The sequence below is a fragment of the Gorilla gorilla genome, chromosome 7 (genome assembly GCF_029281585.2).
Source record: "Gorilla gorilla gorilla isolate KB3781 chromosome 7, NHGRI_mGorGor1-v2.1_pri, whole genome shotgun sequence".
NCBI classification, from domain to species: Eukaryota; Metazoa; Chordata; class Mammalia; order Primates; family Hominidae; genus Gorilla; species Gorilla gorilla.
This window is the reverse complement of record NC_073231.2, coordinates 146,822,257-146,849,506: the sequence shown is the minus strand read 5'-3', so window position 1 is coordinate 146,849,506 and position 27,250 is coordinate 146,822,257. Positions and strand designations below refer to the sequence as shown.

Here is a 27,250-nt window from a genome sequence, read left to right as displayed (position 1 = left end):
CCAGAGACCAGGGCTTTCCCCGTCCGGCCGCCACGCCCGCGCGCAGCCTCGGGCCACCCCGAAACCCCGGCCCGGCCAGTACAGGACAAATTACGGGAGCGGAGCCTAGCGGCGCGCTGGGCATGCGCGGGGGCGGCGCGCATGCCCAGTCTCCCCGAGAGGCGGCAACTCCGGACTGAGACCGGGTCGGGCGTGCGCTGCCGAGAGAGGGCGCGCGCCTCAGCCGGCTGCCGCGCACGCGCGCGGGCCCGCGCCGACGCAGCACGGCCTCGAGGGCGCGAGCCCGCGCCGCCGCCGCCGCCGGTCCCGGACCACTGTGAGCTCGCGGCGTGAGGCGTGGGAGGGAGCGCGGCTGCTGTCGCCCAGCGCCGCCCCGTCGTCGTCTGCCTTCGCTTCGCGGCGCCGAGCCGCGGTCCGAGTGAGTGCGGGGCGCCGGGCGCGGGGCGCGGGGCGCGGGTCGGGGGCTGGGCGGGCTCCTTCTGTGCAGCGGTCGTGGGCTGGGCCGCGGCCCTGAGGGCGGAGGGCAGAGCGGGGCCGCCCAACCAGTCCCGGGGCGGATGCGGCGGAGACCGGCCCCTCCCGCGCCCCCGGCCCCGGTTCTGGGAGGAGGGGAGGCCGGTGGCCGTGAGGAGGTTGGGGGCCCTTGCGGAGGCCGAGGCTTAAGGAGGTCAGGGGGCGCGCTGGGAGGCGGGGGTTCGGGGCGCTGGGTGGTCGGGAGGCTTGGGGAAGACTGGGCGGCTGAGGGACGTGGGGAGGCCGGGAGGTCGAAGAGGTCGGGGGTTTTGGGGGCGCGCGGGGAGGCCAAGGGGTTCGGGGAAGACAGAAAGGCTGGGGGACGTGGGGAGTCTGGGAGACGTGAGGAGGATGGGGGGGGGGCGGCTTTCGAAAAGGCCGGGCGCGCGGAGAGGCCGAGGGGCCTGAGGAAGACGAGGAGGCCGGGGCTCTGGGGGCGCGGAGGGCGGACAGAGGCGCGGGGAGGACGGGCCGGCCTCCGCCGGAGCGGACCCACTGCCTGAAAAACAAAAGGGGAGAGGCAGGAGGAGGAAGAGGGAAATCGCGGGGACGCCGGCAGGGTTCGCCCGGACGCGAGAGGGAGGCTCGCGACGGCCCGACCTCCGTCCCCGGGCGCGGCCTCGCGGGCAGCCAAGGGTGGGCTCCGAGCGGCCTGCCGGTGCCCGAGCCCCAAGCCCGCCGTGTCCCCGAACGCAAACCCTCAAGTTTGGTAGAGCTCCGTGGGTTTCTTGGCGGGAGCCCTGGAGCCCTCACTGAAGTCCTCACTGGAGTCATTGTGCTTCCCAAGTTTTCTCCTCTTCTCCGCCCCCAGCCCCCGGCTCTGCCGCGGTGGCTTAGGCGCAACTGTTTGCCGAATTTCTCTCTGGGTTCCTTGTGTAGCGGCATCCTGTTCTTTCTTAGAAGGTGTTTGTGTGTGTGTGAATTGGTTTCATTTAATTGCAGAATTTTGTAGCTAAATTCAGTGAGGGTAAAGTTTCTTTCTTTTTTTTTTTCCGAGTCATTTCAACAGTGTCTCATTCTTGCATAGTTAGCCTGCAGCTGGGTTTTTGGCAATGAGACTAAGATAATAGTAATATTGTAGTAATTATGGGAACTGGTTATACATTCAAGCTGAAAGCTGAAGGCAGTGCAAGAGTTCGGGGATTTGTATTTAAGACTTAACCATCGCTAGGATTTTTACTTAGAATGTAAACGTTTTCATGGCTGGAAAAACAGACCAGTACTATTTGAAATGAAATACCACAGCCTCAACGTTAATATTTTATTTGGGAAACGGGTAATGAAAATGATGTCTTCGAGAGTTGAGCACTCCGTCCCATATTTGAAAACTTCTGAACAGTGTGATGCAAGCACACGGATGAACTAGTTACAAGACACATAAAAGTAAACTAGCATTCAACGTATTTTTGTTGGGGTACAGTATAGATAATATTTTCATCCAGTTATACTAGCCAATTAATTAGAAAAGCCCTATGATATTCAAACAAGGAACATTTTAAGGATGTTTGTGTCCCAGTATCTTTGTGTTTTGTATTTGTGGTTATCCTTGGAGGGGAAAAACAGGCTGAACCTACCATCACTTTGAACCTTCTTGTTTATTAAACTGCAGAAACAACAGGATCAATGTTGCAACGTTTTCCTTTAAAGAATTTCAGGTCACTATCAAATAATCTAGTTTAATAATGAACACAGGCACAGATTATTTAAAACACATGTTTCCTTTATAAGGGAGCCGGCAATCACCTAAGACTTCAGTGTAGACGCTGATTAGAAGGACCCATACATCATTCAGTGGTGATGCATCAAGAAGCAAGTCATTGGTTAAATAAAGACATGGAAATCAAAACTCCATGTTTATGGTTTGGGGCAAAGAATACTGGGGCAAACTCTGAGAGGAGATGGGACTTAAAAAGCCTTATTATTTGAGGCTGGAAGCCCATTGAAAGTGAATAATGTTAGATTAGGAGTGAAGTTCCATGAATCCAGCAGTGAAATTGTGAGGAGGCAGTGAGGATCATTAAAACGTTTTATACTAAAATGTTTTCTGAAAAGCGCCATGCTTCTTGATGGAAATTACATAACTTACTCCCTCAGTCCTCAAAATCATGTTCTCCAGCTAGTCAGATAACTGTTCTTTCTAGGGAGTTGGAGAAATTGTCTAAGAAAATCGTTTTTTTTTTTTTTTTTTTTTGAGACGGAGTCTCACCCTGTGGCCCAGGCTGGAGTGCAGTGGCGCAATCTCGGCTCACTGCAAGCTCCACTGCCCGGGTTCATGCCATTCTCCTGCTTCAGCCTCCCAAGTAGCTGGGACTACAGGCGCCCGCCACCATGCCCGGCTAATTTTTTGTATTTTTTAGTAGAGACGGGGTTTCGCCGTGTTAGCCAGGGTGGTCTCGATCTCCTGACCTCATGATCCTCCCACCTTGGCCTCCCAAAGTGCTGGGATTACAGGCGTGAGCCACTGCGCCCGACCTGAAGATCCTGTTGTTTTTAAAGGTAGCCTCCTTAAAAAAAAAAATGATTAGGTCCTGTAGATAAATTATTTATATTGTATTCTATAATGTAAAAAATAATTTTGAAAACTGTCCTTTCCTGAATGTTGATTTGAGTTAGAGAGGTAGGATCTTAGTTCATATCTCTAAAGGTTGTGGAAACCTTTTTCCCCTTGTATTTTATGATGTCTTAATTTTTAGAAAATAATTAAAATTATCTTGAGTTACAAAAGATGCATTTCCAAGTGTTTATAAGGTTTCAGTTTTGAAATTTAACATTTTCAGTTTAGGCATTCTAAACTGATGTAGATTTAGACCTAGATCAATTCTTGTTTTAAATTTCAGTAACATTAAAAGTTATACTGTTTGTATCATATTTGAAGTGAATTTTTCTTTTTTGCTAGTGAAAAACATCTGAGAAGTTTAGTTCCTGTAGTATAGGCATATCTTGGTCTGTTTCTAGACCACTGCGATAAAATGAGTCACACAAATTGGTTTCCCAGTGCATATAAAAGTTAGGTTTACACTGTAGTAAGTGTGCAGTAACATGTCTAAAAAAGCAATGTGCATTTCTTTTTTTTTTGAGACAAGGTCTTGTTCTGTCACCCAGGCTGGAGTGAAGTGGTGCAATCATAGCTCACTGCAACCTGGTCCTCCTGGGCTCAAGTGATCCTCCCACCTCAGCCTCCTGAGTAGCTGGCACTATACGTGCATACCACTACTCCCAGCTAATTTTTACATTTTTCGTAGAGATGGGGTCTCCCTATGTTGCACAAGTTGGTCTTGAACTCCTGGGCTCAAGTGGTCCTCCCACCTTGGCCTCCCAAAGTGCTGGGATTATGGGCATGAGTCACTGTGCCCAGCTAATGTACATGACCTAGTTAAATACTGTTGATCATCTGAGCCTTCAGCAAGTCATAATCTTTTTGCTGGTGGATGGTCTTCCCTCAATGGTGATGGCTGCTGACAAATCAGGGTGGTGGTTGCTGAAGGCTGAGATGTCAGGCAGTTTCTTAAAATAAGACAACAATTAGGTTTGCCACATCAGTTGGCTCGTTCTTTCATTAAAGATTTCTCCGGAGTCTGTGATGCTATTTGAAAGCATTTTATCCACAGTAGAACTTCTTTCAAAATTGGACTCAATACTCCTAAACACTGCCATTGCTTTATCAATAAGTGTATGCAATATTCTAGATCCTTTGTTGTCATTTCAACAATGTTCACAGCATCTTCACCAGGGGTAGATTCCATTTCAGGAAACCACTTTCTTCGCTCATCCCTAAGAAGGAAATCCTTATCCGTTCAAGTTTTATCATGAGATTGCAGCAATTCAGTCACATCTTCAGGTTCCACTTCTAATTCTAGTTCTCTTGCTATTTCTACCATATCTGCATTTACTTTCTCTACTGAAGTCGTGAATCCCTCAGAGTTATCCATGACGGTTGGAAGCAAGTTCTTCCAAACTCCTGTTCATAATGCTATTTTCACCTCCTCCGATGTATCATAAATGTTAATGGCATCTAGAATGGTGAATCCTTTCCAGCATGTTTTCGATGTATTTAGCCCAGATCTATCAGAGGAATCACTATCTATGGCAGCTATACCCTTACGAAATATATTTCTTTAAGACTTAAAAGTCAAAATGTCTTCTTAATCTATGGGCTGTAGAATGGATGTGGTGTTAACAAGCGTGAAAACCTCATTCATCTGCTTGTACATCTCTCTCAGAGCTCTTGGACAACAGGTACTTGGCTAATGAACAGTAATATTTTGATAGGAATCTTTTTCTGAGCAGTAGATCTCAACAGTGGGCTTAAAATATTCAGTAAAACATGCTGTAAACAGATATGCTATCATCCAGGCTTTGTTATTCCATTTGTAGAGCACAGGCAGAGTAGAATTAGCATCGATCTTAAGGACCCTGGGATTTTCAGAATGGGAAACGAGCATTGGCTTCAACTTGAGATCACCAGCTGCCTTAGCCCCTAACGAGAGTCAGCCCGTCCTTTGAAGTTTTAAAGCCAGGCATTGGCTTCATCTCTCTGGCTATGAAAGTCCTAGATGGCATCTTCCAGTAGAAGGTGGTTTCTTCATTTAAAATGTGTTTAGTGTAGCCACCTTCATCAGTGATGTTAGCTAGATCTTCTCGATAACTTGCTGCAGCTTCTCCACCAGCACTTGCTGCTTCATCTTGCACTTTTATGCTGTGGAGATGGCTTTTTTCCTTCCACCTCACGAACCAACCTCTGCTAGCTTCAGGCTTTCCTTCTGTAGCTACCTTACCTCAATTTATAGAACTGAAGAGGAGGAGCTTTCTCTGAATTAGGCCTTGTTAGACCTTGGGTCAAGGGAATGTTATGGCTGGCTTGATCTATCTGGACCACTAAAACTTTCTCCATATCAACAATAAGGCTGTTTTCTTTTCCTTTCTTGTTTTGTTTTGTTTTAAGAGACACAGTCTCACTCTGTCACCCAGTGGCGCGATCTTGGCTGACTGCAGCCTCCGCCTCACGGGTTGAAGTGATTGTCAGGTGTCGGCCTACTAAGTAGCTGGGATTACAGGTGTGAGCCACTGCACCCGGCTAAGGCTGTTTTACTTTCGTATCATTTGCGTGTTCACTGAAGTAGCACTTTTAATTTCCTTCAATAACTTTTCCTTTGCATTCACAACTTGGCTGTTTGGCACAAGAGGCCTCGCTTTTGGCCTATCTTTTTTATTTTATTTTATTTTATTTATTTATTTTGAGACAGAGTCTCGCTTTGTGCCCCAGGCTGGAGTGCAGTGATGCAATGTTGGCTCACTGAAACCTCTGCCTCCTGAGTAGCTGGGACTACAGGCATGCACCACCACGGCCAGCTACTTTTTTTTGTTTGTTTTTTTAGTAGAGACGGGGTTTTGCCGTGTTCCCCAGGCTGTTCTCAAACTCCTGAGCTCAGGCAATCCGCCCGCCTTGTCCCAAAGTGCTAGGATTACAGGCATCACCACTGTGCCCGGCCCTATCTTGGTTTTTGACGTTTTTTCTCACTAAGCGTAATCATTTCTAGCTTTCGATTTAAAGTGAGATAGGCAGGACTCTTCCTTTCACTTGAACACTTTGAGGCCATTATAGAGTTTCTTTTCTCTTTTTTTTGAGACGGAGTCTTGCTCTGTCGCCAGGCTGGAGTGCAGTGGTGCGATCTCGGCTCACTGCAACCTCTGCCTCCCAGGTTCAAGCGATTCGCCTGCGTCAGCCTCTGGAGTAGCTGGGACTACAGGCATGTGCCACCATGCCTGGCTAATTTTTTGTATTTTTAGTTGAGACAGGGATTCATCATCATGTTGGCCAGGATGGTCTTGATCTCCTTATCTTGTGATCCACCCACCTCGGCCTCCCAAAGTGCTGGGATTATAGGAGTGAGCCATGTGCCCATCCTTTTTTTTTTTTTTGAGACAGTTTCACTCTTGTTGCCCAGGATGGAGTGCAATGGCGAGATCTCAGCTCACCACAGCCTTTGCCTCCCAGTTCAAGCGATTCTCCTGACTCAACTTCCTGAGTAGCTGGGATTACAGGCATGTACCACCACACCAGGCTAATTTTGTATTTTTAGTAGAGATGGGGTTTCTCCATGTTGGTCAGGTTGGTCTTGAACTCCTGACCTCAGATGATCCTCCCACTTCGGCCCATTATAGAATTAGTAATTGTTCTAATTGCAGTATTCTTGTATCTCAGGGAATAGCAGGCCACAGGAGAGGGAGGAGAGCAGAAGAGACAGGGGCCCAGTAAGTGGAATAGTGGGAATGCACATGTTTATAGAGTAAATGTGTATCTCATGTGGGTACAGGTCATGGTCCCCCCAAAACAACTACAGTAGTAACATCGAAGACCACTGATCATAGGCCAGGTGCAGTGGTTCACACCTGTAATCCATTGTTTTGGGAGGATTGCTTGAGGCCAGGAGTTCAAGATCAGCCTGGGCAACATAGTGAGACCCTGCCTCTAAAAATAAAAAGAGATCCCTGTTCACAGATCACCACAACAGATGTAATAATAATAATGAGGAAGTTTGAAATATTGTGAGAATTACCAAAATGTAGCACAGAGACACAAAGTGAGCACATGCTGTTGAATAAATGGCACTGATGATTTGCTCGATGCAGGGTTGCTGCAAATCTTAAGTTTTTAAAAACTTTTTAGTAAATGCTGTTAATTGTAGCTTGATTTGCATAAATACTCTAATGAAATGGTTTATAGACAAAAGCAGGAAATAGTTGTTTTTGCCTTAGTGGCACTGTCCTCCCCCTTAGCAGTTGGAAGCCTCAGAGAAACACTAGTAGCATCACTACAAAGTTTACATGTTTTTAAGAACATGAAAGTATTTCCTTACAATGTTTAAGTAAATTTTATTTAATTGAAATCCTACCTGAATCTTACTGATATACATTTTCTTTACTATAAATTCATTTTTTTCAGAAACAGATAAATGACAAAAATCATACCTTTGGGTGGGGTGCGGTAGCTCACACCTGTAATTCCACCACTTTGGGAAGCCGAGGTGGACAGATCGCTTGAGCCCAGGAGTTTGTGACCAGCCTGGGCAATATGGCAAAACTTGGTCTCTACAAGAGATGCAAAAATTAGATGAATGTGGTGGCGTGTGCCTGTAGTCCCAGCTACTTGGGAAGCTGAGGTGGGAGGATCACTTGAGTCTGGGAGGTCGAGGCTGCAGTGAGCTGAGATTGCACCATTGCACTCCAGCCTGGGCGGCATAGTGAGATTCTGTCTCAGAAAAGAAAAAAAAGTCATGTTTGTGGGTTATCTGTGCCTAGGGTCTCTTTTTTGCCCTCATATTCTTATGAAAATTCCTGCATTTTGGGTTTGGATTCTGCTGTGAACTGTAGGTGCTTGTTGTGTCTGTGTCTCTCTTGACCAAAACACTGTATGTTTGTCTTTGTTGGTCCAATGAAAGAGCTTAACAGTTTTATGTGTTACATATTTTGTAGTGAAATGTGTGTTGTCTTGTGAGAATGTAAGCTCCACGAGGGCATAAACTTTGTTTTATACATTATTGAGTCACCAGTGTCTTACACAGTAATATTTATTGAATGAGTAAATGAAAGAACCTAGGTGTATTGATTATTGGAGAACTGTTACTTGCATCAGCCAGGTGTCTACTGTTTTGTTTGCCCTGGTAAAGAACGTCACTTAAAAATCACATAGGGGCCAGGCACAGTGGCGCATGCCTGTAATTCCAGCACTTTGGGAGGCAGAGGCCAGCGGATCATCTGAGCTCAGACTCACATAGGGCTTGATACCAGGGAAGAACTGGGAGCTATGTTTTTCACCTTTGTCTACTGTATTTAAAATTACTACTATCAGACTTGGGCCAGGAAAAAAATATTTCTCTGCTCTTTCATAATTTTGGAACTTTTTTTCTAGAAATCAATCTTGTAGGAATTGATTGGGACTCATCCTAAGTTCTGAAGACATGGAAAATTGTTTGAGGTGACACAAAATGATGGAAGTTTTGATTACTGGTCCAGAAGCTCTAATGTATCTTTTGCTAATCAACTGGATTAATTGGATGCTTTACAAAGGTTTAACATTATGCCCCTAAACCATTTAAAAGAACAAACATCTTCTTAATGTTGAAGTGTGAGTTATGCACTGTGCCACTCATCCTTGACCTTGTTCAGAGTCTTTTGCTGCTGTGCTGCTGTTCAGATAAAACATTTTGAAAGTGACAGTTCAAAATACATTCACTCAGGTAATGGAAGTCAACATTTGGGTACAGAATCTCTCCCTGAGATTTTGCAGTTTGCCTCTCAGTGAATTCCACCATGGTCTTGCTATAGTGTGAGGGGGTAACTCATTCACACTGTTCATGCACACGTTCCAGTAAGCTCCAGGGGCTTTCAGTGGTTTTCAGAGTAGTGACGGAATTGTAGCATCGCTATCATCTAGAAACTTGCTAGAAATGCAAGTGCTGAGGCCCCACCTCTGGCCTCTTGAATCAAACACTGAGGGTGGTGTTCAGCAAGCTTTTTTATTTTGTTTTGTTTTTGAGACGGAGTCTTGCTCTGTGGCGCAGGCTGGAGTGCAGTGGCACTTTCTCAGCTCACTACAACCTCTACCTCTAGGGTTCAAGCAATTCTCCTGCTTCTGCCTCCCAAGTAACTGGGACTACAGGGGTATGCCACCACGCCCAGCTAATTTTTGTATTTTTTTTTTTTTTCCGAGATGAAGTCTCACTCTGTTGCCCAGGCTGGAGGGCAGTGGCGCAGTCTCGGCTCACTGCAACCTCTGCCTCTCGGGTTCAAGCAGTTCTCCTGCCTCAGCCTCTTGAGTAGCTACGATTACAGGCGCACACCACCACACCCGGCCAATTTTTGTATTTTTGGTAGAGACGGGGTTTCACCATGTTGGCCAGGCTGGTCTCAAACTCCTGACCTCAGGTGATCTGCCCACCTCTGCCTCCCAAAGTGCTGAGATTATGGGCATGAGCCACTGTGCCTGGCCTATTATTTCATTTTTAATTTTTTTGTTTTTCTTTGAGACCGGGTCTTGCTGGAGTGCGTGATCACAGCTCACTACGGCTTCGACCTCCCAGCCTCAGGTGATCCTCCTGAGTAGCTGGGACTACAGGCACATGCCACTACGCCTAGCTAATTTTTGCGTACTTTGTAGAGATGGGTATTTACCATGTTGCCAGGGCTGGTCTTGAACTCCTGGGCTCAAGCAGTTCTCCCGCCTTGGCCTTCTGAAGTGTTGGGGTTACAGGCATGAGCCACCATGCCTGGCCTCGCAAGGTTTTTAAACTTGCCATCTTGGTGCTTTGATGCATGCTAACGTTTGTGAAGCACTGCTTTAGGGTGTTTTGAAAGAAATGCAAGTCATAGGAGGCAAAAATTAGTCTTAATTTGAGGTATGTGTATGTTGTCTTCTTGACCACTTAGATTTGCTAAGGAGATTGCCCTCACTTCAGGAATCTAAATATGTTTTTTAGGATTTTCAAAATCTTGGAAAGATCTCAAAACTGCTTTTGTTAGGGATTTTGAATGTTTTATGCTAACACTGATTAATTATTTTTAATCTTGGTTTGGAATTTGAATGAACAATTTTACATTGAAATAGCAGTTTGTATGGCTCCTGGACTTGTGGCTTTTGGCAAATATCAGGAGAGTATGTGTACATGTTGGTGCTTAAGGCACAAGCTCCCTGGTGGTTTTGTTTTGGTGCTGAAAAATTGGCTAGCATATAATAACAGGGTCAGGGTGATTGCCAAGTCTTGGGGTAAATAATGAAGCTGTATTGTGTGAATTGATTTTTATTCCTGGTGTTGAATTATTGCCTAAATTCAATACATTCTTTTGCCTTTTGCCCTTTTCTCCTAAGAAAAGGGTAAATAAAAATTAGGCAGTCCACAAGGATGAAGTTGGTGATGTCGCTTAAATCTGTTATATCTTATGCAGAATTAGACGCATAACTTGGCAGACAGAATGTTGTGAGCTCAGAGATGAGGATTCTGTATTATCTGTTAGGTATCTTTGAGTCCCCCACAGCTTGATCATAATATCATTATAGGTGGTCAGTAAATAACGTAAGGAGTGAAAAAGAGTCTCCCGTCCATTCTCTGGGTTTTCAGCGTGTTGATAATTGAGGAATATAGATATATGAAAGCCCTGTAAAGAGTTTCAGGAAAGATCAAATATCTGAAGGGAGGCAATTAGAAAGACTAAAATGACTTTATTGTATAGTCTTTGTTGTAAAGGGTATTTAAGTATATGAAAGTTAACAAGATAGAGAAGAAAAGTAGGGATAAACAAAATTAAAATAATGTAATCTAAAAACAATGAGAAGGATGTTTCCACATGAATTTCCTACTGTGCTCTTTCACTCAACTGTGCAGCTCAATGAAAGCAAAAATAATAGAAATGAGATGGTGGGAAAATCGACCTGGAACAATTTCTTCTTGAGACAATTTGTTGGCCTGGCATGTTGACTCATGCCTGTAACCCCAGCACTTTGGGAGGCCAGGGTGGGAGGATCACTTGAGCCCAGGAGTTTGAGACTAGCCTGGTCAACATGGTGAGATCTTGTCTCTCCCAAAGAATATAATAATAATAATTAGCCAGGTGTGGTGGTACATGCCTGTAGTCCCAGCTGTTCAGGAGGATGAGGTGGGAGGACTGCTTGTGCCTGGGAGGTCAAGTCTACAGTGAGCCGTGATCACACCACTACACTCCAACCTGGGTGACAGAGGGAGACCCTGTCTCAAAAAAAAAAAAAAAAAAATTGGTCAAGGAGAGTTAAAGTTATAACTTATAGTCAGTTATATTCTGCGATGACCATTAAATGTACTTTTAAGAGTGCTTGGCCCGTAGTAGCTTTTCAGGAAATGTTAGTAAATAAGTGATTCTTCTATTACTTGTCACTAAAAGGTTAGGCTCCAATCATTGACCATTTTCTCTGGTTACTTCAGCACTGTTTCCTCTTCTCTGCTCTTATAACCTGTCTCCCCTCTGCACCCCTTTTGATGGTTTCTATAGTGTACCGCCTTGTGGTTTTAAATACCCTTTTTCTGATTATAATGAGGTTGCTCTTTTTTTTTTTTTTTTTTTTTTTTTTTTGAGACGAAGAGTTTTGCTCTTGTTGCCCAGACTGGAGTGCACTGGTGCAACCTCGGCTCACCGCAACCTCCGCCTCCTGGGTTCAAGCGATTCTCCTGCCTCAACCTCCTGAGTAGCTGGGATTACAGGCATGCACCATCACACCCGGCTAATTTTGTATTTTTAGTAGAGATGAGGTTTCTGTATGTTGGTCAGGTTGGTCTCGAATTCCTGTCCTTAGGTGATCCACCCGCCTCGGCCTCCCAAAGTGCTGGGATTACAGGTGTGAGCCACCGTGCCCAGCCGAGGTTGCACTTTTTAAAATAAATTTGCTGGCCGTTTGCATTTACTGTTTTGCCAAGTGCCTGTATTTTTCTATTAGGTCTTTTTTTTTTTTTTTTTAAATTCATTAATTTGTAGCTTCTGTATATATTCAGAATCCAAGTCCTTTGTTGGTTTATATATCTTGCCACTGTCTCCTGCTTTGTGGCATGCGGTTTCACTGACTCTCAATAGTTTGTTTGTTTGTTTGTTTGTTTGTTTGAGATAGGATCTTGCTTTGTTTCCCAGGCTGGAGTGCAGTGGTGCAGTCATAGCTCGCTGCAGCCTCCTACTCTTGGGCTCAAGCAATCCTCCTCCCTCAGCCTCCTGAGTAGCTGGGAATACAGGTGTATCACCCTGCTGGCTAATTTTAAATTTTTTTTTTTTTTTTTTTAGAGACAGGGTCTTCCTATGTTGCCCAGGCTAGTCTCAAACTCCTGAGCTCAACCAGTCCTCCCGCCTTTGCTTCCCAAAGTGTTGGGATTACAAGTGTGAGCCGCTGTGCCCAGCCTCAAAAGTGTTTTTTGGATAAACAGAAGTTAAGTTTAATGTAGTCCAGTTTATCAGTCTTTTCCTTTATAGTTCCTCCTTTTTTTTGTCTTCCCCACCCTGAGGCTGTGAAGTAATTCCTCTGTTATTTTCTAAATGTTTAATAATTTTGCATTTTATCTTTAACTGTATAATTCACTTGGAATTGATTTTGGTGTATAGTATAAGGAAGGGATTAAATCAACTTCATTTTAATATGTGGACATCTAGTTATCCCAACACCATTTATTGAAAAGAGTATCTTTTTCCCTACTTCTCTGCAGTGCCACCTTTGTTGTAAATCACTTGTCTGTATACGTGTGTGTCTTTTTTTTTTTTTTTTTTTTTTTTTTTTTGGGATGGAGTCTTGCTCTGCCACCCAGGCTGGAGTGCAGTGGCACAATCTTGGCTCACTGCAAGCTCTGCCTCCCGGGTTCATGCCATTCTCCTGCCTCAGCCTCCCGAATAGCTGGGGCTACGGGCGCCCACCACCATGCCCTGCTATTTTTTTGTATTTTCAGTAGAGATGGAGTTTTACTGTGTTAGCCAGGATGGTCTCCATCTCCTGACCTTGTGATCCGCCTGCCTTGGCCTCCCAAAGTGCTGGGATTACAGGCATGAGCCACCATGCCCAGCCATGTGGGTGTCTTTTAGACTCTGTGTTTTTAGATTCTTTAACTCCACAAGCACTAAGCTGTCTAAGTTATTATAGCTTTATAATAAGTCTTATCTCATTGTGGAACCCTTCCTACTTGGCTCTTCTTCAAGAGTACCTTGGCTGTTCTTGACCTTTTGCAGATCAATATATGTTTTAGAATTACTTGTCAACTTCTAAAATAATTCTTCTAGATGTTGTTTGGGATTACATTGAAGGTCTACATCTATTCGTGGAGAACTGGATTATTATAGATCTCTGAATATTTTTGTACAAGGCTTTGTATGGGTGTAGACTTTCATATCTCTTGGGAATGGTTGGACTAGGACTGGAATGGCTGAATCATATGGTAGGTGTATGTTTAACTTTTTTTTTTTTTTTTTTTTTGAGACAGGGTCTCACTCTGTTGTCCAGGCTGGAGTGCAGTGGTGTGATCACTGCTCACTGCAGCCTCAACCTCCCAGGCTCAAGTGATCCTCTGACCTCAGTCACTGGAGTAGCTGGAACTACAGGCACTCACCATCACACATGGCTAATTAAAAAAACATTTTTGTAGAGACGAGGTCTAGTCATGTTTCGCAGGCTGGTGTCAAACTCCTGTGCTTAAGCAATCCTCCAGTCTTGGCATTCCAAAGTGCTGGGGTCATAGGAGTGAGCCACGTCACCTGGCCTGTTGAAATTCTTAAAGTGCCAAACTATCTTCTAGAGTTGTACCATTTTGCATTCCCACCAGCAGTGGATGAGAGTTCTGGTTGTTCTGCATCATTGGGGCAACACTCGTTATTGTCAGTCTTGTACATTTTAGCCATTTTAATTCAGTGTGTAATGGAATTTCATTGTGGTTTTAATTTGCGTTTCCCAAATGACTGATAGTGTTGAGCATCTTCTTATATGGTTATTTGCCATCCGCATATCTCTGTGTTTAAATCTGTTATGCATTTTAAAGTTGTTAGCTGGGCACCGTGGCTCACGCCTATAATCCCAGCACTTTGGGAGGCCGAGGCAGGTGGATCACTTAAGGTCAAGAGTTGGAGACCAGCCTGGCCAACATGACGAAACCCCATCTCTACTAAAAATACAAAAATTAGCTGGGCATGGTGGCGGACGCTTGTAATTCCAGCTACTCAGGAGGCTGAGACAGGAGAATTGCTTGAACCTGGGCGGCAGAGGTTGCAGTCAGCCGAGATTGTGTCACTGCACTCCAGTCTGGGAGACAGAATGAGACTCTGTCTTAGAAAATTTTAAAAAAAGGTGTTTTTTTCCTCCATTTTTTTGGGTTTTGAGAGTTCTCTATATATTCTTGATACAAATTGTTTATCAGATACATACTATATTTTTCTCCCAGGTTATGGCTGGCTTTTTCATTTTCTTAACAGTGGCTTGAAGAGCATAAATTATACGTTTTGATGATGTCCCATTTATGAGTTTGTTGCTTTACGGGTTGTGTTTTTGTGTATGTGTCATATTTAAGAGTTGCTTAATCCTAGGCCACAAAGGTTTTTCTGATTTTTTTCTCCTAGAAGTTTTAGATTTTACTTTTAGGTTTATGATTTAATTTTCATTTATGGTATAAGATTTGGATCCAGATGATTTGTAGGATTCTTTTGAGGCCTGGAATGAGGGTCGCTTCCTCCAGAGAACACTTACTTTTGCATCAGCCAGTGTGGGATCTCCTTAAACCGAATTCAAGGCTTGAGATTGTTTGGACCCGTCATAGCTCTAGTTCTGCTGGATAGTTGGTTCATTACTGGTTTACTCTCTGGAGGTATGTAGCCTTTTGGGTTCTTGCTTACTGTAGTGGGGTTTTGGGTTATATGTTTTGGAGGACCCAGTCTTTTATTCCTGTCTCCCCTCTCTGCACTGTCTTAAAAATGAAAGTCGAGACTTTTCAGAATTGGCAAGTGCACTGAGGGCAGAGGTAGTTTCTGTGCTTATCTCTTTGACTTCCTGGTTTCCCTTTAATTTTTGCCTGTTATTTATTTCTTGTCTTGTCAGGTTGTGGTTGCTTTTAAGATTATAAAAATATTCTGTCCATATTTTCTTTTAGTCTTTTTCAGAAGGAGGGTCGGACCAAATAACAGTGCTTGAAATTAAGAAGCCAAAACACATTCTTTTTTATTTCACTCCAGAGTCTAGACCTGAACCTGATATGGTCTGATATGGTAACCGCTAGCCACATGTGGCCAATTAAATTGAAATTAATTACAGTTAAGCGAAGTTGAAAGGCCCATTCCTCAGTTACACTAGTCCCATTTCAGGTGCTCATTAGCCACATGTGGCTAGTGGCTACTACATTGGGCAGCGCTGGTATAGAACATTTTCATCATTGCAGAAAGTTCTAGTGGATAGATATGGCTTGACTATCAAAACCTCATCAGGGACTTGCACTGGTACGTGGATCTGCGTTTGAAAACCACTAATATGGGTATCCTTGCTGTTTAAAGTTTGAATTTTTTGGAATCTGTATAGCTAGACAGATGATTGAGTTCATTTAATAGACTTACTGTGAAATCTATCCCTAAGGTACAGTGTAGATTCTTAGACTGATTTAGGTGGTGAAATGTGAATCTGTGGCACACTGAGTAGATAACTATTAAGTATTGATATTTTAACTTACAAATATGTCAGTTTTAACTGAGAAATTTTGTGAAAGCATTTATTATATGTTGATCTGTGTCTTAGACCCAGTGTCTCCCATTGCACCTGCCCTGCCATCCCTGCCCTTAGTCAGTCATAGTGCTGTGCAAAGTCGCAGGGCACTGTGGGGTTCTGGCGGGGGTGTCACAGCACCCACTCTTGCGGGAACAATAGGAATTAGCCAAGTGGGGAGGGGAAGGATGGGGGAAAAGGTTCTAGGGAGAAGAAAAGCATGGGCAAAAGCCTGGATGTTGATGAGAACCGTGTGGAGATTGGTTTGAAGCATCTTAAATTTGATTTCTAGTATCAAGAGAGGTAGCTGAAACCATAGATTTTTAAAAATGTCATGAGGCCAGGCACAGTGACTCAGTGCCTGTAATTCGAGCACTTTGGGAGGCCTGGGTGGGAAGATCACTTGAGTCTAGGAGTTTGAGACTAGCCTGGGGAACATAGTGAGACCTTGTCCCTACAAAAATGTAACAAAATTAGTTGGGCATGGTGGTGCATGCCTGTAGTCCCAGGTACTCAGGAGGCTGAGGTGGGAGTATTGCTTGAGCCCGGGAGGTTGAGGCTGCAGTGAGTTATGATCATGCCACTGCACTCTAGCCTGAGTGACAGACTGAAACCCGCATCTCACAAAAATAAAAAAATAAAAAAAGAAGATGAAAAGCTATGTCAGGATATTCTGTCCATTCACACAGTATTTCCTATTAACTGGTAATATAATGTTATTACAGTTGTGTTGGGATCTCTCATTCTAGTTCACAGAGTACCAATCTTTTGATTATGTGTCCACAGTTATTAGGGTCGGAGGACATGCCTGAAGTAGTCCCAGCTGTCCCTTTCTGCCAATTTAACCGTGCACTAGATTCATGCTTGGTAGTTCCTGGGCACATTTCGAGGAACTCGGGGGATGTTGAGTGGAGTCATTCCCTTATTGTCTATTACTCTAGGAGGAGGAAGGGTTCAGATAAGTCAGTAAGTTGAGCTGTGGTTTAGGCTCTGTACAAGAGGGGCGGTAAAGATGAAGGAGTGGGACTGAGGATGGGTGTGGAGGAAAGGTTAGGGCCACTCTTCATCGCCACCTGGGGTAGCTTGCCGGCACATGTTTACCTTTGGTTTGGGATCACAGCAAGCAGAAGAGATGAAAGCTCCCTTTAACCATTCTAGGATATGTATTTGAATTGGAGAAACTACCTCAAAATAGAGTGTGTGCAGGCACTACATGAAGGCTTCTCAGCGTTTAATGTGCATACATGCCACCCAGGGATCTCGTTACATTTTAAGTTCCAATTCAGTCTGTCTGGGAAGGGCTCAGACTTGCATTTTTCCTAAGTTCCCAGGTGATGCCAGGGCTGGTGGTCTGTGGACCATACTTGGAGTAGCAAGGCATTGGTTTTCAAAGTGTGGGTTGCAAGGTGGCACTGAGTCTTAGTTTGAAAGTTGAATAACCACTGTTGATTGCGGTAGTTAAGGGCATGGCGTTGGGGTCAGAATCCTGGCTCTATGATCTTGGGCTTGTTTGTTAAGTTTTCTAATCTCTATTTCCTTGTGTGGCATGTGATTGTACTACATGATCATGTAATGCTTAGTCTTTTTTTTTTTTTTTTTTTTTTTTTGAGACAGAGTCTTGCTGTGTTGCCCAGGCTGCCAGGCTGGAGTGGAGTGGCATGATCTCGGCTGACTGCAACCTCTGCCTCCCGGGTTCAAGCAATTGCCCTGCCTCAGCCTCCCGAATAGCTGGGATTACAGGCACATGCCACCACACCCGGCTGATATTTGTATTTTTAGTAGAGACGGGGTTTTACCGTCTTGGCCAGGCTGGTCTTGAACTCCTGACTTCAGGTGATCCACCCACCTTGGCCTCCCAAAGTGTTGGGATTACAGGCCTGAGCCACCGTGCCCGGCAGTGCTTGATCTTATTAAACACTTTATGAAAGGTAACAGTTATTAAAAGTAAATGTTTACATTAAAAGTTTGCCAGTTTTCAAAGTGCTCAGTCTTCCCTGCATCTTTGCTCAGTTTGTAAAATTGCACCTCCCTCCCTCCCTCCCTTCTTCTCTCCCTCCCTCCTTCCCTCCTTCCCTCCCTCCCTCCTTCCCTCCTTCCTCCTTTCCTTCCTTCCTTCCTTCCTTCCTTCCTTCCTTCCTTCCTTCCTTCCTTCCTTCCTTCACTTCCCTCTCTCTAGGACAGTGATGAACCAGCCTTCTTGTACTGGAGGAATACACCATCCGTCTTCATAAAGACTGGCAGGCACATGGACAAGTTTACCAGTTATAATGCCTTTCTTACACATTAAAGAAGTAGGTGTTTGTATTGGGGCTTCAACAAGGACTTGGAAAACTTTAAGATAATACAACTACATAGTATTCCTTTAGGTGAATATCCTTTCAGTTTCTCAGATCATTGATGAAAGCCTTAACAAAGGTTTTTTTTTTTTTTTGAGATGGAGTCTTACTCTGTTGCCCAGGCTGAAGTGCATGATCTTGGCTCACTGCAGCCTTCACCTCCTGGGTTCAAGCAATTCTCCTGCCTCAGCCTCCCGAGTAGCTGGGATTACAGGCACCTGTCACCATGTGTGGCTAATTTTTGCATTTTTAGTAGAGACAGGGTTTTGCTCTGTTGGCCAGGCTGGTCTCAAACTCCTGACCTCAGATGATCTGCCTGCCTCGGCCTCCCAAAGTGCTGGGATTGCAGGTGTGAGCCACCACACCCGGCCTAGATTTTAAAATAAGCATCTGTTTGTTTCTTTTTTTAGTTGCCACTAGTAAGGATGATGGAAAACTATATTTTGTACTAAGGATTTTGAAAGATAGAATTCTTTCAAGTGAGAATTCTGTGACTTTTCTGTTAAATGCGTATTTAATAACTAAAATTAAAATACAAAGCTTCAATCTGAAAACCTTGTAGAAGTTTTCAAACATATACAGAAACAATATTGTAATGAATTCCCTGTTTATTCATTACCGCTTTCAGCCATTGTTATTGTTTAATAAGTATTGTTAACTCTTTAAAGGTACTGGTTCATACTTTAAAGTTGTGAAGGCACTTGCTTTTGAAAACGTATGCTAACATTGGACAACTCCTGCTAAAATGTGACATAATTCATGATGCATTTCTTTAAAAAAGATAGGGAAGGAATTGAATACAGCTCTGCTGCTTTTCTAAGGTTCTTCTGTGAGTGGGTGATGCAGCTGACTGTCCTGTATCTTTCTTTCTTTCTTTTTTTTTTTTTGGAGATTGAGTCTTGCTCAGTTGCCCAGGCTGGAGTGCAGTGGTGCTATCTCGGCTCACTGCAACCTCTGCCTCCCGGGTTCAAGCGATTCTCCTGCCTCAGTCTCCTGAGTAGCTGGGATTACAGGCACCCGCCATCATGTCTGGCTGATTTCTGTATTTTTAGTAGAGATGGGGTTTCACCATGTTGGTCAGGCTGGTCTCGAACTCCTGACCTTGTGATCCGCCCGCCTTGGCCTCCCAAAGTGTTGGGATTACAGGCGGGAGCCTCCGCACCCAGCCCCTGTATCTATCTTAATGATGCAGTGTGTATCTCTCTTAATGATCCAATGTGTATCTTAATGATCGAGTGAGCTAAGCAAGGCGGTGGGGACTCTCCACAGACTTGGAGCCTTTAGTTGGAAGGTTCTTTTCTTAAAACTGTACTTGAATCAAAATAAACTGTAGCTTGCTATGCTTTGCTGTATTGGTTTAATGTTCCTGATAGCAGTACATGTCTGTTTTTAACTGAGTCATTTTTTTTTTTTATTGAGTTGGTGAAGCGTGGAGCTTTAATAGAGCAAGATTTATGAAAGAAATATGCTAATCTTTTTCAAAAAATGATTAAACTGAAGAAATACAAAAGAATATGTGTAAAATATAAGGTAGAGATAATCTCTACCTTCTTCAAGAATGCTCTGAGCTCTGAGAACCTGGAGGAAGGACACCCAAGTCAGCCTTGGTTAAGTCCCTAGTTATGCCCTAGGTCAGGGGCCAGCAAACTTTCTTTGTGAAGGGCTAGACAGTAAACATTCTAGGCTTTGCAGGCCACCTGTGACCACTCACAAGTACTCAGCTCTGCCGTACAGTGCTACAGCATCCATGGGCTGTATGTAAAGGAATGAGCTGGCTGTGTCTAGTAAAACTTTAGACACTGAAATCTGAATTTTCTATAATTTTCACATGCCGTGAAACATTATTGTTTTAGTTTCTTTAACCATATACGATGTAAAACCATTTTTAGCTCACAGGTTGTACAAAAACAAGTGGGGCCACATTGGCCTGTGGGTCATAGTTTGCTGTTCTCGTGTAGAGGGTGATAACAAAGCAAACTCCTAGGTACCTCCTGCCCAGCTTCAACAGTGGGATTTTCCCATGCCCTTGAAAGGCCAATGTGTGTTCCCTGATCACATACCCTTCCCTCCTGCCCCACAGGTTCTGTCCCGTCCCACTCCCACCCCTCACACCGGTGCCACTCTGTAAGTGAAGCCTTATGTCACCCCTCCTGAAGACATCCTTCCTTGGCCCCGCTCAGTGTTTCATTTCTTTTCAAGCCCTTTTCACCATCTGTTACTGTTTGTATTTTACTTACTTTTTAGTTTCTTTCTCTCTTGGTGGTGACATAAAGTCTGAGGGCAAAATGTTTCTCTGTTCCCTGTTGAATCCCTGATATTTAAAACAGTGGTCATTGAATGATATTGTTTTTTTCCATTTCTTTTTCTTTTCTTTTTTTTTTTCCAGAGCAGGAGTGGAAGTTTATTAAAAAGCTTTAGAGGCTGGGTGCGGTGGCTCATGCCTGTAATCCCAGCACTTTGGGAGGCCGAGGTGGGCGGATCACGAGGTCAAGAGTTCGAGACCAGCCTGGCCAACATAATGAAACCCCAGCTGTACTAAAGATACAAAACAAAAAAAAAAATTAGCTGGCCATGGTGGTGGATACCTGTAATCCTGGCTACTCAGGAGGCTGAGGCAGGAGAATCATTTGAACCTGGGAGGTGGAGGTTGCAGTGAGCCAAGATTGCACCACTGCACACCAACCCGGACAACAGTGTGAGACTGTCTCAAAAAAAAAAAAAAAAAAGCTTTAGAGCCAGAAAAGAGGAAAAGTAGACTTGGAAGAGTCCCAAGCAGGCGACTTGAAGGACAAATACCTGTTTTTGCCATTTCTTCGTGTTTTGTCTGTTTTGAACTTTATTTTATTTTTTATATTTTTGAGATGAAGTCTCACTCTGTCGCCCAGGCTGAAGTGCAGTGGCGTGACCTCAGCTCACTGCAACCTCCGCCTCCCGGGTTCACACCATTCTCTCGCCTCAGCCTCCCGAGTAGCTGGGACTACAGGCGCCCACCACCATGCCCGGCTAATTTTTTATATTTTTAGTAGAGACAGGGTTTCACCATGTTAGCCAGGATGGTCTCGATCTCCTGACCTCGTGATCCGATCCGCCTGCCTTGGCCTCCCAAAGTGCTGGGATTACAGGCGTGAGCCACTGTGCCCGGCCGAACTTTATACTAAGGGTATCATGCTATATGTCTTTATATGACTTGATTTTCTTTTTTCCTCCCATCCTGCACTCTGATTTTAAAACTTAGGTGCTGTATGATAGTTTTCATTCATTTTCACTGTTGTGTAATCTAGCCTACAATTGATGGGCATTTGGGTTGTTTGCAGTCTCTTGCTGTACTGCAAACACTGCCACACAAATGTGAACACTCTTATTGCTCATAGACATGGATGTGCATAGCCTATGTATCTAGGAGTGTGATTGCTGAGTTATAGGGCTGGCCAGTCTTCAACCTGACTAGTTACTGCCAAATTGCTTCCCAAAGTAGTTATACCAATTTATATCACCACTAATATAATGACTCCTTGTATTAGTTTGTTTTCATGCTACTGATAAAGACATATCCAAGACTGAATAATTTAGAAAGGAAAGAGATTTAATTGACTTACATTCCACATGGCTGGGGAGGCCCCACAATCGTGGTAGGAGGCAAGGAGGAGCAAAGTCACATTGTACATGGATGGCAGCAGTCAAGAGAGCTTGTATAAGGGAACTCCCCCTTATAAAACCATCAGATCTCATGAAACTTACTCACTATCACGAGAACATCATGGGAAAGAGCCCGCCTTATGATTCAGTTACCTCCCACCGGTCCCTGCCACAACACATAGGAATTGTGGGAGCTACAATTCAAGATGAGATTTGGGTGGGGACACAGCCAAACCGTATCACTCCTGTTGTTCCACATCCTTGTCTGTAGTTTATTTTGTTTGACTTTTTCAGTTTTGTCATTTTGGAGGTTGTGTCATATCTTATTGTGGCTTTAATTTGAACTTCCCTTATTAGTAATGATGTTGAGCCACTTTTAATATATTTGCTATCTGTTTTGTCTTCTGTGAAGGACTATTAAGTTTCTGGCCTTTTTTTTTTTTTAATTGACTTGTAGCTGTTCTTTCTATGTGTGGATTGCAGTCCTTTATCATTATGTGTTGTGAATATTTTCTTCCAGTTTGTGGTTTGTTTTTTTACCTGTGAGGTGTCTTGGAGCTAAAGTTCTTTTTTTTTTAATACTTTAAGGTTTAGGGTACATGTGCACAACGTGCAGGTTTGTTACATATGTATACATGTGCCATGTTGGTGTGCTGCACCCATTAACTTGTCATTTAACATTAAGTATATCTCCTAATGCTATCCCTCCCCCCTCACCCCACCCCACAACAGGCCCCGGTGTGTGATGTTCCCCTTCCTGTGTCCATGTGTTCTCATTGTTCAGTTCCCACCTATGAGTGAGAACATGGGGTGTTTGGTTTTTTGTCCTTGCGATAGTTTGCTGAGAATGATGGTTTCCAGCTTCATCCATGTCCCTACAAAGGACATGAACTCATCCTTTTTTATGGCTGCATAGTATTCCATGGTGTATATGTGCCACATGGCCTTAATCCAGTCTATCACTGATGGACATTTGGGTTGGTTCCAAGTCTTTGCTATTGTGAATAGTGCCGCAATAAACATACATGTGCATGTGTCTTTATAGCAGCATGATTTATAGTCCTTTGGGTATATACCCAGTAATGGGATGGCTGGGTCAAATGGTATTTCCAGTTCTAGATCCCTGAGGAATCACCACACTGACTTCCACAATGGTTGAACTAGTTTACAGTCCCACCAACAGTGTAAAAGTGTTCCTATTTCTCCACATCCTCTCCAGCACCTGTTGTTTCCTGACTTTTTAATGATCGCCATTCTAACTGGTGTGAGATGGTATCTCATTGTGGTTTTGGTTTGCATTTCTCTGATGGCCAGTGATGATGAGCATTTTTTCATGTGTCTCTTGGCTGCAAAAATGTCTTCTTTTGAGAAGTGTCTGTTCATATCCTTCGCCCACTTGTTGATGAGGTCGTTTGATTTTTTTCTTGTAAATTTTTTTGAATTCATTGTAGATTCTGGATATTAGCCCTTTGTCGGATGAGTAGATTGCAAAAATTTTCTCCCATTCTGTAGGTTGCCTGTTCACTCTGATGATAGTTTCTTTTGCTGTGCAGAAGCTCTTTAATTTAATTAGATCCCGTTTGTCTATTTTGGCTTTTGTTGCCATTGCTTTTGGTGTTTTAGACATGAAGTCCTTGCCCATGCCTATGTCCTGAATGGTATTGCCTAGGTTTTCTTCTAGGGTTTTGATGGTTTTAGGTCTAACATTTAAGTCTTTAATCCATGTTGAATTAATTTTTGTATAAGGTGTAAGGAAGGGATCCAGTTTCAGCTTTCTACATATGGCTAGCCAGTTTTCCCAGCACCATTTATTAAATAGGGAATCCTTTCCCCATTTCTTGTTTTTGTCAGTTTTGTCAAAGATCAGATAGTTGTAGATATGTGGCATTATTTCTGAGGGCTCTGTTCTGTTCCATTGGTCTATATCTCTGTTTTGGTACCAGTACCATGCTGTTTTGGTTACTGTAGGGAACTAAAGTTCTTAATTTTAATATCATAAGCTTTATTTCTTTTTTCCTTTATGATGAGTACTTTTTATTGTTTTGATTTGTTTAAGGAATCTCTCTTTATCCAAGGGCTAAGTTTTGATGTGAAGTATTTTTATTTAGTTCATAAAGCATTTATTATTATTATTTTGAGACAAAGTCTCATTCTGTCACTTAGGCTGGAGTCCAGTTGGACGATCACAGCTCACTGCAGTATTTTTTTTTTTTTTGGACAGTCTTGCTCTGTCGCCCAGGCTGGAGGGGAGTGGTGCTGTCTCGTCTCACTGCAACCTCCGCCTCCTGGGTGCAAGCAATTCTCTTGCCTCAGCCTCCTGAGTAGCTGGGACTACAGGTGTGCACCACCATGCCCAGCTATTTTTTGTATTTTTAGTAGAGACGGGGTTGGCCAGGATGGTCTCGATCTCCTGACCTCGTGATCTGCCCACTTTGGCCTCCCAAAGTGCTGTGATTACAGACGTGAGCTACCGCGCCCATGCTGCACACTGCAGTCTTGACCTCCCAGGTTCAAGCGATCCTCCTGCTTCAGCCTTCTGAGTTTCTGGGACTAGCAGGTGTACACATTACCACACCTGGCTAATTTTTAAATTTTCTTTAGAGATAGGGTCCCACTGTGTTGCCAAACTTGGTCTCTGGCTCCCGGGCTTAAGCAGTCTTCCCGCCTTGGCCTCCCAAAGTGCTGAAATTACAGGCAGGAGCCACCACACCTGGCCTATAAAGCATTTATTGTTCTATTTAATAAAGAAGTTTAATATTTAGACATATTTTGTAAATTCTGATTCCTTTGATGATTCATGATTTATTTTAAAGTGTTTGATAAATTACAAACAAATGAGCTTTTTTTCAGTGTATCTTGTGACATTTCTAGAATTGGATTGTAGTCAGAAAATGTGTTCTGTATGGTACCAATTCTTTGAAATTAATGTTGTCTTAAATAGACCTATATTGTAGTAGAATTTGGCTAAAATCTTGGTCTCAACTCAGAAACTTTTAGGTACCTAGCCACTTAAACTCCAGCTATGCCTAATTTATACCTTAGTTGTGAAAAAAAGATTAGACTAACAGATTATTAGACTTTTTAAAAAGTTAATAGAGTTTCTATTTTCTGCCTCTGGAAACACTTGTGTTGTTTTCTGGCTGAAGTTGAGGTGTTAATGTACATTATCAGCTTTTGGATTCTGTTCTACCCAAACTGAAGCTTAAAGACAAGTGACTGCCTCAACTGCCAGTTTGTTTTAGCTTAGCTGACAGGCAAGGAGTTCATGCTGTGACTGCAGCTGCTTTCCTTTCAGTGGCATTTGTTAATTAAGCTGTTTAATTTTGTGTTGCTTTCCCAAGGACTGATTCTTAAGGAAAAAAGAAAATTTTTAGCTTGTGGTTATTCTGGGACCTTTTAGCCTAGTGTTTATTTTGGGTGTCCATTTCATTTTTTCTCCCCAGAAAGTAGCATTAACTTGAAAATTATCATAGTTAAATAGTGGCTCAGAAATTAAATTTTATCTGTCTCCTGAATCTCAGGCATTAGTAATTGAAGTGTCTAGGTATTGTGATTTTTGTAGAGAGGTATTGTGTAAGTGTCTGGATATTGTAGTTGTGTAGTCTGTTTAAGAGAAAATGCATTTTATCTAAGAAACAAGACCCAACTTCAAGTATTGGCTCTGCCTTTAGTCATGTGACTTTTGGCAAGTTAGTTTCTGTGCTTCTCAGTGTCCTTATTTATAAAGTGTAGTTTTTATGGTCTTAGCCTTTGAGGTTATATGTGCAGTTACTGTGTAGAGTGGTATACAAATGTAAGGTGCTAATGTTGTTAATAGTATCTTTAACAGACATAAGTAGTGTTTTACTACTAAAGGCACAGGTCCTTTCCATTTAATGTGTTTTCACCAGTTCTTGAGCTGGTTCATTCAGTTAATTCATTTGTTCGCCATTTAAAAAATACTGTTTTGTGCCTGGTACGGTATTAAGCCCTGAAGTTATAGACTTGAGGGGGAGTGAGACTGATATAGTTCCCTGGCATGCAGCATGATGTGTGCAGTTGTCTCTTAGTGTGCTCTGACAATCTGGAGGGCAAGTCCCTCGTGATGCCCAACCTCAGGGGTCGGCAGACTTCCCCTCTTAAAGGCCGGAGAGTAGAAACTTCAGCCTTCGGGGGCCGCATGTACACATACAGCCTATCGCATTTCCTCTAATTTTTTCTTCCTTTCTTCCCCCTCCCCCCTCTCCTCAACGCTTTAATAATGTAAAAATCATTCTTAGTCCAGGAACCATATAAAAACTGGCTGTGGACTAGATGTGGTGACCTCTTTGTAAAGTGTTTTTCAGCGGAAGATGGGAAGTGGATTCCACTCATGTGCAAAGGCATGGAGGTGTGAGAGGCTGGGGTTTTGTGGAACTGAATATTTTTATCACATCTGGAGAAATAGGTTGGGTCGGGTAGAGAAGGATATGCAGTCGATACTGGGCAGGATCCAAGCAGTTTGCACTTGATTCTGATATAAATTTTTTACATCCTAGGGCAGCAAGAACAGATTTAGATGGTAGGAGGATGACTGGACTAGAGGCACAAGATCAGTAAGGAAGGTAGTAATCCACATTAGAAGGGGAAAAGTCACCCAACCTTTGTCATTAAGGAAATGGCTCACCTGCTGTTATTTAGTAAAGTGAGAGGGATAAAGTTCAGAGGTCGAATTTAGTAACATACAGTCTATTTAATAATAGACTATATGTTCTTTTAATTATGTTGTACATATAAATGAAGGACTTAAGGACACAACTGAGGAAATGGAGAGTAGGGATTGATGTGAAGCCTGTTTCTGAGTTCATCTACAGGCGTGACTAAGTAAGTGAAATGGCAAGGCTGAGAGAGAAGGAATCCAGCGTAATTCCAGGATGGCTTCCAGATTTTTTCTTTGGTGATGAGTTCATGAAGCTCTTTTTGCTCTTAATTTTTTTTTCCTGGAATATCTTAGTGATTGCTTTGATGAGGGAACATTGTCTCTTAGGTCCATGAACCCCTGAAATTCTAAGCAGAATTGTGTATGTATGTGAGCTGTTTTTCCCTGGGGAGAGAATTCTAGAGCTTTCATCACATTATCAGAAAGGGGTCCAACCAAAAGGAGGAACCACTTTTTGTTAGATTGTACACATCTGGTGTACTCTAAAGGTTTGTGTTGGCAAGGAAAACATCATCCCAATCACAGGATTTTTACTTTAAATGTAATGCATCTCAAACTGCCAAGTAAAATGCAAACACATGCAACTGTTTTCTAAGTTGAACTGTATCAACCAGCAATTGGAATGTTTTTCCCTAGTTTCTCCTCCTTTCCGAAAGACAGAATAAGACACATTTTTGGTACATAAAAAGCCAGCCGGAGACTGACAGGCATGGAATGCTTCAACATGCTATGAACATTATTAGAGAAAGCTAAAGTTTGTAGAGTATTAACGTATCTTAGTATTCATGTGGCTATGAGAGATGGTGTCACTTTTAGGTAGGATACACCAGTACCATAAATGAGTGTAGTTTCTTC

The 27,250-nt window shown here is 43.3% G+C and overlaps 1 protein-coding gene across 10 annotated transcripts in view; it reads left to right on the top strand.

Moving 5' to 3' along the window:
• The first annotated feature begins 243 nt into the window (after positions 1-243).
• PTK2 (protein tyrosine kinase 2) overlaps positions 244-27,250 on the top strand; it is a 340,227-nt gene continuing 313,220 nt past the window's right edge. For 8 of the 10 annotated variants that reach the window (XM_055349579.2, XM_055349577.2, XM_055349578.2 and 5 more), the window contains exon 1: positions 244-418. The gene's annotated coding sequence lies outside the window, so the exon portion shown is untranslated. The remainder of the gene's footprint in view (positions 419-27,250) is intronic. The other 2 variants (XM_063709537.1, XM_063709531.1) reach the window with 1 other exon arrangement.